Raw genomic sequence first — 11,331 nt, forward strand, 5'->3', positions numbered from 1 at the left:
AAAAAAAAAATTATAAGTACCATGGTGAAATCTACTGATGATTGCACTTGATGAAACTGGTGGAGTAAAGTCCATCACCACATTTGAGGAACCGCTGCGCAATCCCTACGCTACTCCCAGCCCACCAGTGGGGAGTTTTACTGAGTTGCAGAGGTCCCCAGAGGTGGCTAATGACAGTACAGCTCTACTTTGCACATGCTGTTCCCACTACCTGGGATTGTTTTTCCTTCTCCTCTCCCTCCCCAGCTCCTTTCTATTCTTTCCCCTAACCAAGTGTTACTCATCGTTTGGTTTTCAACTTAAATGTTACTTCCTCTGGGAAACCTTTCTAGAATGCCCTTCCCAAGATGGTTCTTGGGCAGAGTCAGCCAATGGGAAGTGCTCATGGGAAGTATAAGCATGGAAGAGGAAGAAGTTATTGCTCTCCAGGGACACAGCAGCCAGGGACGTGTACAGGCTTGACCCTGGAAGCAGCTTCCTCGGGGAGCGTCTTAAGAGTCACCTACATCAGGGTGCAGGTGGAGGAGCTTCTTGGTGGCCTCTGGGTGGAGCTCCTGAAAATCACTCCCTTCAATGCAGTGGATAATAAATAATATCTATCTTCCCCCAAAACCATAAGCTCCATATAGTCAGGGTCACCATCTCTATAATACGTGACTGTATCCCCAGGTATTAGACTAAACTGAAATAGAGCCCATTTGGTCCCATTTAACAGATTAGAAGACTGAGCACCAGGATGAGTCACAAAGGAGTGTTAGAGCCACCATCAGCCTACTTCTGAGTGCATTCTTTCTTTGCCATGAGAACACTAGAAATGAAAGAGGGAAATGGCTTAAATTTGAAATAGATTTTGAATCACGGTTTCAGGTGTTAAGCCTCCAAATTGAGATGCTAGTCACACCGAAACCAAACCACAGGCTTCTCCCTAATACCATTGAGTTATGATCACCACTTTCCCGTTGACGAAATTATTTCTGATCTTTGTGTTTTACAGGTATAGCAATAAAAATTATTGTCAAGGGTATTATTACAATTTTTAACTAATGGAATTATAATGTTTGATGGAGTATTGGCAACGAAAACGTACTCCTCACAGCATGCGAGAACTTTTTATTTATCATTTCTGGGCTTTTCAGTTGCTATAGCAATAAAATTCATACTCACCAGGATTATTACCGTTTTCAACCACTAATGGAATTACTATTTTTGTTTGTTTGTGGTTTTAGGCCTTAGGGTAAAATGTAATTCCATCAACAGTATTGAAAATTTTAATGTCCTTAAACATTATCATGAAAGATCAACATAATAACAGCATTCCTCTAAGCTTATCATTGTCACTTCACTTTCAGCCACAAGGTCTTCTTGTTTCTCTCACTATGCGATCCAAATTTGTTAAGAAGTCATTTGGGGCGTTCATTCATTGTACAAGTATTTAGTAAGCAGGCCCTGTGCTAGGGGTGGAGGCTGCAAAGACAAGTAAGATGTCTGGCATGGTAGTTCAGGGTTCAGGCTTTGGGACCATCTGAACATGAGTTCGAATCCCGGTTCTGGTGGGTGGCTCTGGGCAAGTTATCTAACTGCTTAAAGTTTCTGTTTCCTTATTCCGAAATAAATGAGAAAACAATTCCCACTGTTTGCTGTTGGGTGAAGACCGAAAGGGACTGTCTTTGCAATGTGCTTGGGAAAATGCTTGGTGCAGAATAGATGCTCAATGAATGACAGTGGTTGCTGGGCTTGTGATTGCTGATGGTGTAGTCATAGCCCAGCTCCTTCTCTCAAAGGATTTGTTTTTAAGCAGGGACATTCCATAGTTGTGACATGTGCTACACAGGGTATCTCAGGAGAGCTGTCTAATCCAGTTGGGAAAGGTCAGGTGACTTTTCCCCTAAGCTGTCTTGAAGGATGGGTGGTATTGCTGCTCAGAGAGAAAAGGAGAGGGCTTTCCAGGCAAGTGCAAAGTCAAGAAAGCCAGTGAGAGCTTAGTGCCTGTGGGGAGGAAAACAGTCATCAGAGAGACAGCAGTGGGCTTCTCCATGGGATAAGTGACCCCCCACCAGGCAACTCTGACTTTGGCCAATTCCCCAAATCCCTTCCTTCTCAACATGTGAAAATCCATTAATCATAATACATCATGCTTGGAGAGCCTGCAGGCTGTCTTTTGGATGAAAGGAAACATTATCATATTAACTAATTACATGAATTAAAATTAATTAAATAAGTGGCTTGATGAGATTAGTGCATTTATCGTTTAATTATCCATTACTACTATTGATAATAATAATGGATTCTGCCCTTATAACACATAACAAATCTGTCAGCAAGCAGTGGGATTTAAAACCACAAAGCGGCGTCACATACATAGGGTTGACAGAAGATGCTGCCACTCCCCTGGCCTTGTCCCTTAGAATCCCATGGTGATGGAGGCCAGGGTGTGGTCAGAGCGCTTGTTTTCATCCCTCCCGTAGGTGACCTCTCAGTTTTCATTTCCTCACCTGTCAAAAGGACTGGGGCTATCTCATCTTCGTGGGATTCAGTGAGACTAAAATTAGATAATGTCCACAGCCAGATTGTTGGGGTTGCCTTATGTTGGGAGCACCAGTGTTAGGGTCTTCACTTGCGGGGCGGTCTGTTCTGCAGACCTTGACTCAGCGATAGGTGAATAAAGTACACGGATGCACAGATATTATGCTTGCTAGTTCAGCTGAGGGGTTGTGGCTGCTTACAGGCACCTTGGAGGGTGCTGTAAACAGTTGCAACTGCTGGCTTTTAATTGCTCCTTAACTAATTCATGGGCAAGCTGTAATTTCTCTCCTTTTAGAGGTCATTGTTCTCCTTAAATAGGATTTTGAGATAGCTAGGGTTGGAATGACAACAGTGGCCATTTTCGGAAAAAGGTTTTATAAATTCTTAAATTTTACTTTATTTTTATTTATTTATTGTTTATTTATTTTTAACCTAAGATGATTCAGTCACCATAGAGACTACCAAAAATTGCCAATGCCGACTATATTTCAAGTCATCATGGTGAGGTATTGGGAAAAGTTTTCAATTCACAATAATCCCGCCTTAGATAAACCTCATTGGCTAAGACACTGCCACTGCGCAAAGCTTTTATTTTTTATTATACTATAAGTTCTGGGGTACGTGTGCAGAATGTGCAGGTTTGTTATATAGATATACACATGCCATGGTGGTTTGCTGCATCCATCATCCTGTCATCTACATTAGGTATTTTCCTAATGTTATCCTTCCCCAATCCCCTACCTCCTGCTATCCCTCCCCAATTCCCCCACTCCCCGCTATGCCTCCCCTAGCTCCCCCATCCCCTGACAGGCCCCAGTGTGTGATGCTCCCCTCCCTGTGTCCATGTGTTCTCATTGTTCAGCACCCACTTATGAGTGAGAACATACAGTGTTTGGTTTTCTGTTCTCGTGTCAGTTTGCTGAGAATGATGGTTTCCAGCTTCATTCATGTCCCTGCAAAGGACATGAACTCATCCTTTCTATGGCTGCATAGTATTCCATGGTGTATATGTGCCATATTTTCTTTATCCAGTGTATCGTTGATGAGCATTTGGGTTGGTTTCAAGTCTTTCCTATTGTGAACAGTGCTGCAGTAAACATACGTGTGCATGTGTCTTTATACAGACTCAATGACTTATTAAAATGTGTGTGGGCAATGTCTGCTTCTGGGAAGGTAGGACAGACATACTTTTCCTTATTCCTCTTGCTACATGCCGCAAAAGACCCTGGACATAAAATACAAAACAAGTGTAAGACTCTAAAAGGTGGAGAAGAAGGCAGACTGGCTAGGGACTTTGGGATCTGAGGAAAAATCGGGTGGTGAGATCCTAGGAAATGTCAGTCCAGATTCCTATACCCGGTGAAAATATCATTCAGTAATGAAGGGGAAATCAAGCCATCCTCAGATAAAGGAAAATAAGAATTTGCCACCAATAGACCTACCCTAAAAGAATGGACAGAAGGACTGGGTGTGGTGGCTCACACCTGTAATCCCAGCAGTTTGGGAGGCTGAGGCGGCTGGATCGCCTGAGGTCAGGAGTTCCAGACCAGATTGGGCAACATGGTGAAACACCATCTCTACTAAAAATACAAAAATTATCTGGGCATGGTGGCACATGCCTGCAATCTTAGCAACTTGGGAGACTGAGGCAGGAGAATCACTTGAGCCCAGGAGGCAGAGGTTACAGTGAGCTGAAATTGTGCCATTGCACTCCAGCCTGGGAGAACAAACAGACTCTGTCTAAAAAAAAAAAAAAAAAAGAGAAATTCTCTAAACAATGTTTAAGGTTGGGTAGGGATTGGAGGGAAGTGGATTGGTATAAAAGGGCAACATACACATCTACAACCATCTGATCTTTGACAAACTTGACAGAAACAAGCAGTGGGGAAAGGATTCCCTGACTAGCATGTGCAGAAAGCTGAAACCAGGCCCCTTCCTAACACCTTATACAAAAATTTACTCCAGATGAATTAAAGATTCAAACATAAGACCTAACACCATAAAAACCCTAGAAGAAAACATAGGCAATAGCATTCAGGACATAGGCATAGGCAAGGATTTCATGACTAAAACACCAAAAGCAATGGCAACAAAAGCCAAAGTAGAAAAATGGGATCTAATTAAACTCCACAGCTTCTGCACAGCAAAGAAACTATCATTAGTGTGAACTGGCTACCACAGAACGGGAAAAAATTTTTGCAATCTACCCATCTGACAAAGGACTAATATCCAGAATCTATAAACAGCTTAAACAAATTTACAAGAAAAAAAGAAATGACCCCATCAAAAATTGGGTGAAAGATATGAACAGACACTTTTCAAAAGAAGACATATATGAGGGCAACAAATATATGAAAAAATGCTCATTATCACTGGTCATTAGGAAATGCAAATCAAAACCACACTGAGATACCATCTCACACCAGTTAGAATGGCAATCATTAAAAAATCTGGAGACAGATACTGGAGAGGATGTGGAGAAATAGGAACACTTTTCCACTGTTGGTGGGAGTGTAAATTAATTCAACCATTGTGGAAGACAGTGTGGCGATTCCTCAACAATCTAGAAATAGAAATACCATTTGACCCAGCAATCCCATTACTGGGTATATACCCAAGGGATTATAAATCATTCTATTATAAAGACATATGCACACGTATATTCATTGCGGCACTGTTTACAATAGCAAAGACTTGGAACCAACCCAAATACCCATCAATGATAGACTGGATAAGGAAAATGTGGTGCATATATACCATGGAATACTATGCAGCCATAAAAAGGATGAGTTCATGTCCTTTGCAGGGACATGGATGAAGCTGGAAACCATCATTCTCAGCAGACACACAAGAACAGAAAACCAAACACTGCATGTTCTCACTCATAAATGGGTGTTGAACAAAGAGAACGCATGGACACAGGGAGGGGAACATCACACACCGGGGCCTGCTGGCTGGTGATGGGGCTAGGGGAGGCATAGCGCGGGGTGGGGGGATTGGGAAGGATAACATTAGGATAAATACCTAATGTAGGTGACAGCTTGATGGATGCAGCAAACCACCATGGCATGCGTATACCCATGTCACAATCCTGCACAATCTGCACATGTACCCCAGCACTTAAAGTATATATTAAAAAAAAAAGGCAACATGCCACAAGAGGGATCTTTTTGGCGATGGAATGTTCTGTATCTTGACGATATCGGTCAATATCCTGGTTGCGATAGTTCTGCAAGATGTTAGCACTGGGGGATTTCTTTGTATCATTTCTTGCAGCTGCATATAAAGCTCCAATTATCTGAAAATATAAGTTTTAGTTAAAAAATGCATGTCTTCAGGCAAGCTACTTACATCTTTCAGCCTTAGGTTTTACCATCTGTGAAATGGAGATTATACAAAGATTCCCAAACGTACTATGGAAATGCCACAGAGCGTTGCCGTAAATAAATGAAATGAAACAAGACAGTTACTCCGAACAGCATCTGACACATGGCAACCATTGTTGGATGTTAGCAATCATTACTACTAACAACAAAAAGGACTACTTTGCATTGGGAAGCACATGAAACCCTTAACATAGGTTCTTCTCACTTCATCCTTACAATAGCCCTGGGAGGCAGATGGTACCAGGAAGGCCATTTTTAGATGAGAAAATGGGAGCTTCAGCGTTTTCCAAGGTCACACAGCTAATAAGAGGCACATGCGGGATTTGAACCCAGGCTTTCCTGCTCCTCCTGCCTGGGCTCGAAACCTCTTTGTGCCATTGCCCAAATAGTGGTTCTTTTTCCAAAAGGGATTTTTGTCGTTGTTGTTTTTATTTGCGTCCTTTGCCTCTTCACTGGAGCAAGGATTACAAAGGTTTATGAGGCAGGTCTTTGACTTAGAGAGACCATGCCCCATGCCCCGAGTCCTCCCCCAGTAGCCATAAAACCAAGAGATGGAGTAGGAGGAGGCAGTGTGAAAGACAGCAACACAAATAGGCAGGCTGGGGTCCTAGAGCCTGCAACGGAGAGGTATAGAGTGGGAGAAGGCTGGACATGGTGACTTGTGCCTGTAATCCCAGTACTTTGGGAGGCCAAGGCGGGCAGATCACTTGAGGTCAGGAGTTTGAGACCAGCCTGGCCAGCATGGTGAAACCCCATCTCTACCAAAAAATGCTAATGTAGTCCCAGGTACTCAGGAGGCTGAGATGGCAGAATCACTCGAACACAGGAGGCGGAGGTTGTAGCGAGCTGACATTCCACCACTGCACTCCAGCCTGGGCAACAGGGTGATCCCCTCAAATATAGTAATAATAAAGAGTGGGAGAAGTCAGCCAAGGCCAGGAGAGGTCCCCCAGGGGCCTCCCCACGTGGGAAGCAGGAAGATGAAAGTTTAGCTCCATTTATCCCTACTTGCTGATGCTATGACCTTGAGCAAGTGCCCTAACCTCTCTGAGCCCCGGTTGCTTCATTGACAAAACAGGGCTTGTGTTAGCACCTCTGGGTGCTCCGAAGACTAGATGAGGTCCCAGCAGTAAGCACGTTGCACCATTGCTGGTACACAGCAAGCATTTAATAAATGTTCCCTCCTTCTGCCCTTCTCACTGGTGGCTGATTTAAAAAGGTGAGGTGATCCTCACCTTGGGGCTGACAGAGTTGGGGGGCTCCACTGCTACAGAAGTCAGAAGTCAAAAGTGGCGGAGGTTGTTTGCTGTTATTGAGGGAAGCGTCTATTAATATAACGTTGCTTTAAGGGTGCTGCACGTGGTGGGCATGGGAAGGGGTGAGCTGAGCTGTCTGGAAAAGCCCCTTTCCGCAGGTTTCAGGAAAGGAGGCTCAAGCCTAAGGTAATTTTTAAATAATAGTCCCAGCTGTGTGTTTCAGGAAATGAGGATTTCATAATGGCCAACAATAATAAAAATAGCAAGCACAAGGCAGATACTTAGCATTAATAGCAGGCTAGTGTATCAGCAGAGCACTCAGCAGGCCTTAACTAATTAAAACTTCTCCAAGGTAAGCAGTTATTGATTTGCAAGGAAAGGCTGAACAATGTGTCAGTCTAAGACCTGAGAATGGCTTCATTTCTAGGTGTAAGGGGTGATGCCTGCAGAGGCTTCTGGGAGGCCGGGTCCCCCTGAAGGCCTGGGGTCTTCTGGACCAAAAGCTTTTCTCAACTGCAGAGAGGGGACAGCCACCGTTGTCCTCCAGGGCTGGGTCTAGGGGAAGAAGGTTCCGTGGGATAAGCCACAGGGACAGTAACACTGACTGCTGTGAACTGAGCACCTACTATGTGCCAGTGACCTAAGTGCTGACTCCCATTATCATATTTGATTTTCATAACAGCCCTATGAGGTGAACACCATTATCCCTGCCTTACAGATTGAGAAACTGAGGTTGTGGGAGGTAAAGTAATTTCCCTAAGGTCCCATAGCCAGTAAGAATGAGCCTTATCTCAGGGTTTCTTGAAGGTTTTATACAGATATATTCTCAGTTGATCCTTCAAATGAACATCTGGTGTTAGGGACATGTTCTCTTCTTACAGGTGGGGAAAATAAGGCCTATAAGAAGGACATTCCTTATCAGTGGTGGGAGGAGGACGCACAAGTACAGGTCTGTCTGACTCCAAGGCCACTTCTCTTTCTCCTCCTGGATTCTGAGATGGATGGAAAGAGGGGCTCTCCAGGCTCTACCCCGAAGAGGAAGTTTTTGATGTCAAATCTGGTGCTGAGGGTTTGTGACCTTTGCTCAGCACACTGGTGGTGAGGATCAGAGCTGTAGATTAGATTCTCCAGCCACTCTGGTCTCTTTCCAGCCTTGATCTGTGCCTCTGCAAAGTATTCCATGTCTACAAAGTGCTTTCGTATTCTTCTTCTTAATGCTGCACAACAGGCAGGCCTGGAAAATGAGTCAAGTGCTCAGACCCAGTCACGGGGCAGACTCACTACGGAGCTTAGGGCATCTGACACTGAAGGCCAGGGCTACGATGAACCCCAGGTTCCTCCTGGACCAGAGGATCTTTGTCACCAACAGAGCTAGCATCCTGGGACCGCTGCTGGTGGAAAAGGAGATGGAAAGGGAACACGTACTGAAAGCCTGTAGTAACTTCACATTGTGTTAGACATTTTCACTTACTCCTAAATTTAACCCTGCCGCAAAGCTAACAAGGAGTTAGTCTAAGACCTGAGAATGGCTTCGTTCCCAAGTGCAAGGGGTGATGCCTGCAGGGCCTTCTGGGAGGCTCGGCCCCTCTGAAGGCCTTGGATCTTCTGGATCAAAGGCTTTTTTCAACTGCAGAGAGGAGGCAGCCATCCCTGCCCTCCAGGAGCTGGATACTCTTCTTGATTATCATCAGCTTTGCTATAGTGCAGAGGAGAGAGCTGGCTGACCCAAGGGCACACAGCTAGCAGGTGAGTGAAGCAGAGCTTGATTCTGGTATGGCAGGTCCAGAGCCCACCTGCTTAACCGTGATGCATGTCCACCTGCCCTGGAAATGGGGCGTGCATAGCGCATCGTTAATAATAAAGCTCATATTTCTGAGTGGGTTATATGCCAGACACATGGCTCTTTTGTGTAATCCCTAGGACAGCCATATGCAGAAGGTGTTTTTGTGCCCATATTATAGATAAAACATTCAAGACCAGGAGGGGTGTAGCTTTTCTGAGTGGCCTTTCTTGGTGAGTAAGGAAGCAGAACTTGGTAGTCAAGCCTGTCTGACTTCAAAATCCAACTCTCACCTATTATGCTTTTTTATCTTTGTTTCTTACGCTTGGACATCTCCTGGTATCACCTCTTCATAGACTTTCCAGCTTCTGTTCTTGGCTTTAAAGTCAATGTATTGGCCGGGTGTGATGGCTCACGCCTGCAATCCCAGCACTTTGGGAGACCATGGAGGGTGGATCACGAGGTCAGGAGATCGAGACCATCCTGGCCAACATGGTGAAACCCCCATCTCTACTAAAATACAAAAAATTAGCCGGGCATGGTGATGCATACCTGTATTCCCAGCTACTTGGGAGGCTGAAGCACGGGAATCACTTGAACCCAGGAGGCGGAGGTTGCGGTGAACCAGTATCATGCCACTGCACTCCAGCCTGGCGACAGAGCTAGACTCCATCTCAAAAAAAAAAAACAAAGTCAGTTCATCCCAGTTTGAGGTTGGATATCTTTAGAGCACAGTAGTCAGAAGACCCAGGCATCAGTGTTTAAAAAGCTTCCCCATGAGGCTCTAGTGTGTGGCCTGGGCTGAGGATCACAGCTGAAGGAAAAGTGCAGGATCCTAGCTCTAGGACAAGCTTCTGAGATCTTCTGGTTCAGTGCCCTGTCTTCACCCATTTCACAGGTAAGTCAGGAACCTGAGACCCAGGAACCTGAGGGGGCATGTGAAGGGTGCGTTGGGCGTGGGTGGGGCCTAGGAGCGGATCTCCTGGTTCTGGTGTGGGGCTCTTCCTTGTACCACTCAACTCTGTAGCCACGGCCTTGAATGTGAATCTTGCTATCCCTTTCCCCGGCAGCTCTGGTTTCTCCCTGGTGCCCACTCTTAAGGCTTTGTCCTCCCATGGGCCACTTTCTTCTGGCCTGCCTTGATTATATCACAAGTCAGGGCCTCCAGACATCCCATGGCCAAGGAATTGTGGAACTTAGGGGCAGAAGGAGTACCGGGAGGGACCATTGTTCTGGTGAGAGGGTCTTTGCCTCTGTTAGATCTGACCATCCCTCAGACACGCTAGCCCTTGCCACCTCTCAGCTTTGGCCTCCCTCTGGAAGTAAGATGACAGAGAAGGGCAGCCGAAACAGCACCTTCATTACTGATAGTGCCTGGCATAGAGAATAGGGCTTAAATCTGGAGGCCAGGATTGACAGCCCAGCCGGGATACTGGCTGGGTGGGCACAGCCCCCTGCCCTTCCCTGAATCCATCCATGGACAGGGATCCCTATGGAGGGCCAAGGGTTCAGGTCCTCTATCTGAGCGTCTGGCTCCTAAGAGAGGGGGAAGAGGGAAGGGCAGCATTGCAGGTGCCCCACTTCTCCCCAGCCCATCAGTCCACAGGCATGAGGGCAGCAGGGGCCAGGAGTGGGGTGCTGAGGGCAGGCAGAGAATGCTTCATAAACACCTGTGTAGTAAGAGGGTCTGCAGAGTGGGGAGGGTGATACTCAAGCTCCCAGGACGTCTGAGGATTCAGTGAGGCTGAAGCAATTCTGTTGAGATGAATTCTCTTATAGACACTCGAGGGTTTATTCTGAGAAAGCAAGTGGTGAAGGAGCTCTGGCTCTGGGTTCTCATCCTGGCTGCGTGGCCCTGTACATGCTGCCTCTCCCAGCCTCAGTCCCCTATAGAGGGCCAAGGGTTCAGGTCCTCTATCGAGCATCCTCACTGGTAGAATGAAGGTAGCCATACAACCTGCCCGTTTCTCAGTGTTGCCCTGAGGATGCAGTGAACAAAGGCACACTGCCATCCCTGGTAAGGGTGGGAATGCTGCCCGGCTTCTAGGGCTCTGCAGTGTGCCTGGCTCGGTGCCCTGGCAGGGTCTGGTGAGTCTGCCCTTCCCGGACACCAGGAGGGAGCCCCGGGATCACTGGCTTGGCCGGCTGAGCTGCACCCCTCCTCTGTGCTGTGACAGCACCACTTTATAAACCAGGCGCTCTCCTCGGAAGTGATGCCCCGGGCACATGTTTTTATCCTGCAGCCATAAATGGGATCAGGGAAGGATTTACAATCAAGGCTATAAAGTAATAACAGGAAAGAGGCCATTTTGCTGGGTTCAGGTGGAGGTGAGTGAGGAGTTCAGAAGTTCAAGACCTCTAGGCATTTCCTGGGTGGCTGATAATC

At 46.2% G+C, this 11,331-nt stretch overlaps 1 non-coding gene across 1 annotated transcript; it reads right to left on the minus strand.

The window, feature by feature from the left end:
• Window positions 1-2,969: 2,969 nt before the first annotated feature.
• On the minus strand, window positions 2,970-3,110 carry LOC116543828. The gene has a single exon (XR_004265721.1). It is a non-coding gene; the product is annotated as a U4 spliceosomal RNA (small nuclear RNA).
• Window positions 3,111-11,331: the final 8,221 nt, after the last annotated feature.

Source organism: Sapajus apella, unplaced genomic scaffold (assembly GCF_009761245.1).
Source record: "Sapajus apella isolate SASKATOON/1434 unplaced genomic scaffold, GSC_monkey_1.0 scaffold197, whole genome shotgun sequence".
NCBI classification, from domain to species: Eukaryota; Metazoa; Chordata; class Mammalia; order Primates; family Cebidae; genus Sapajus; species Sapajus apella.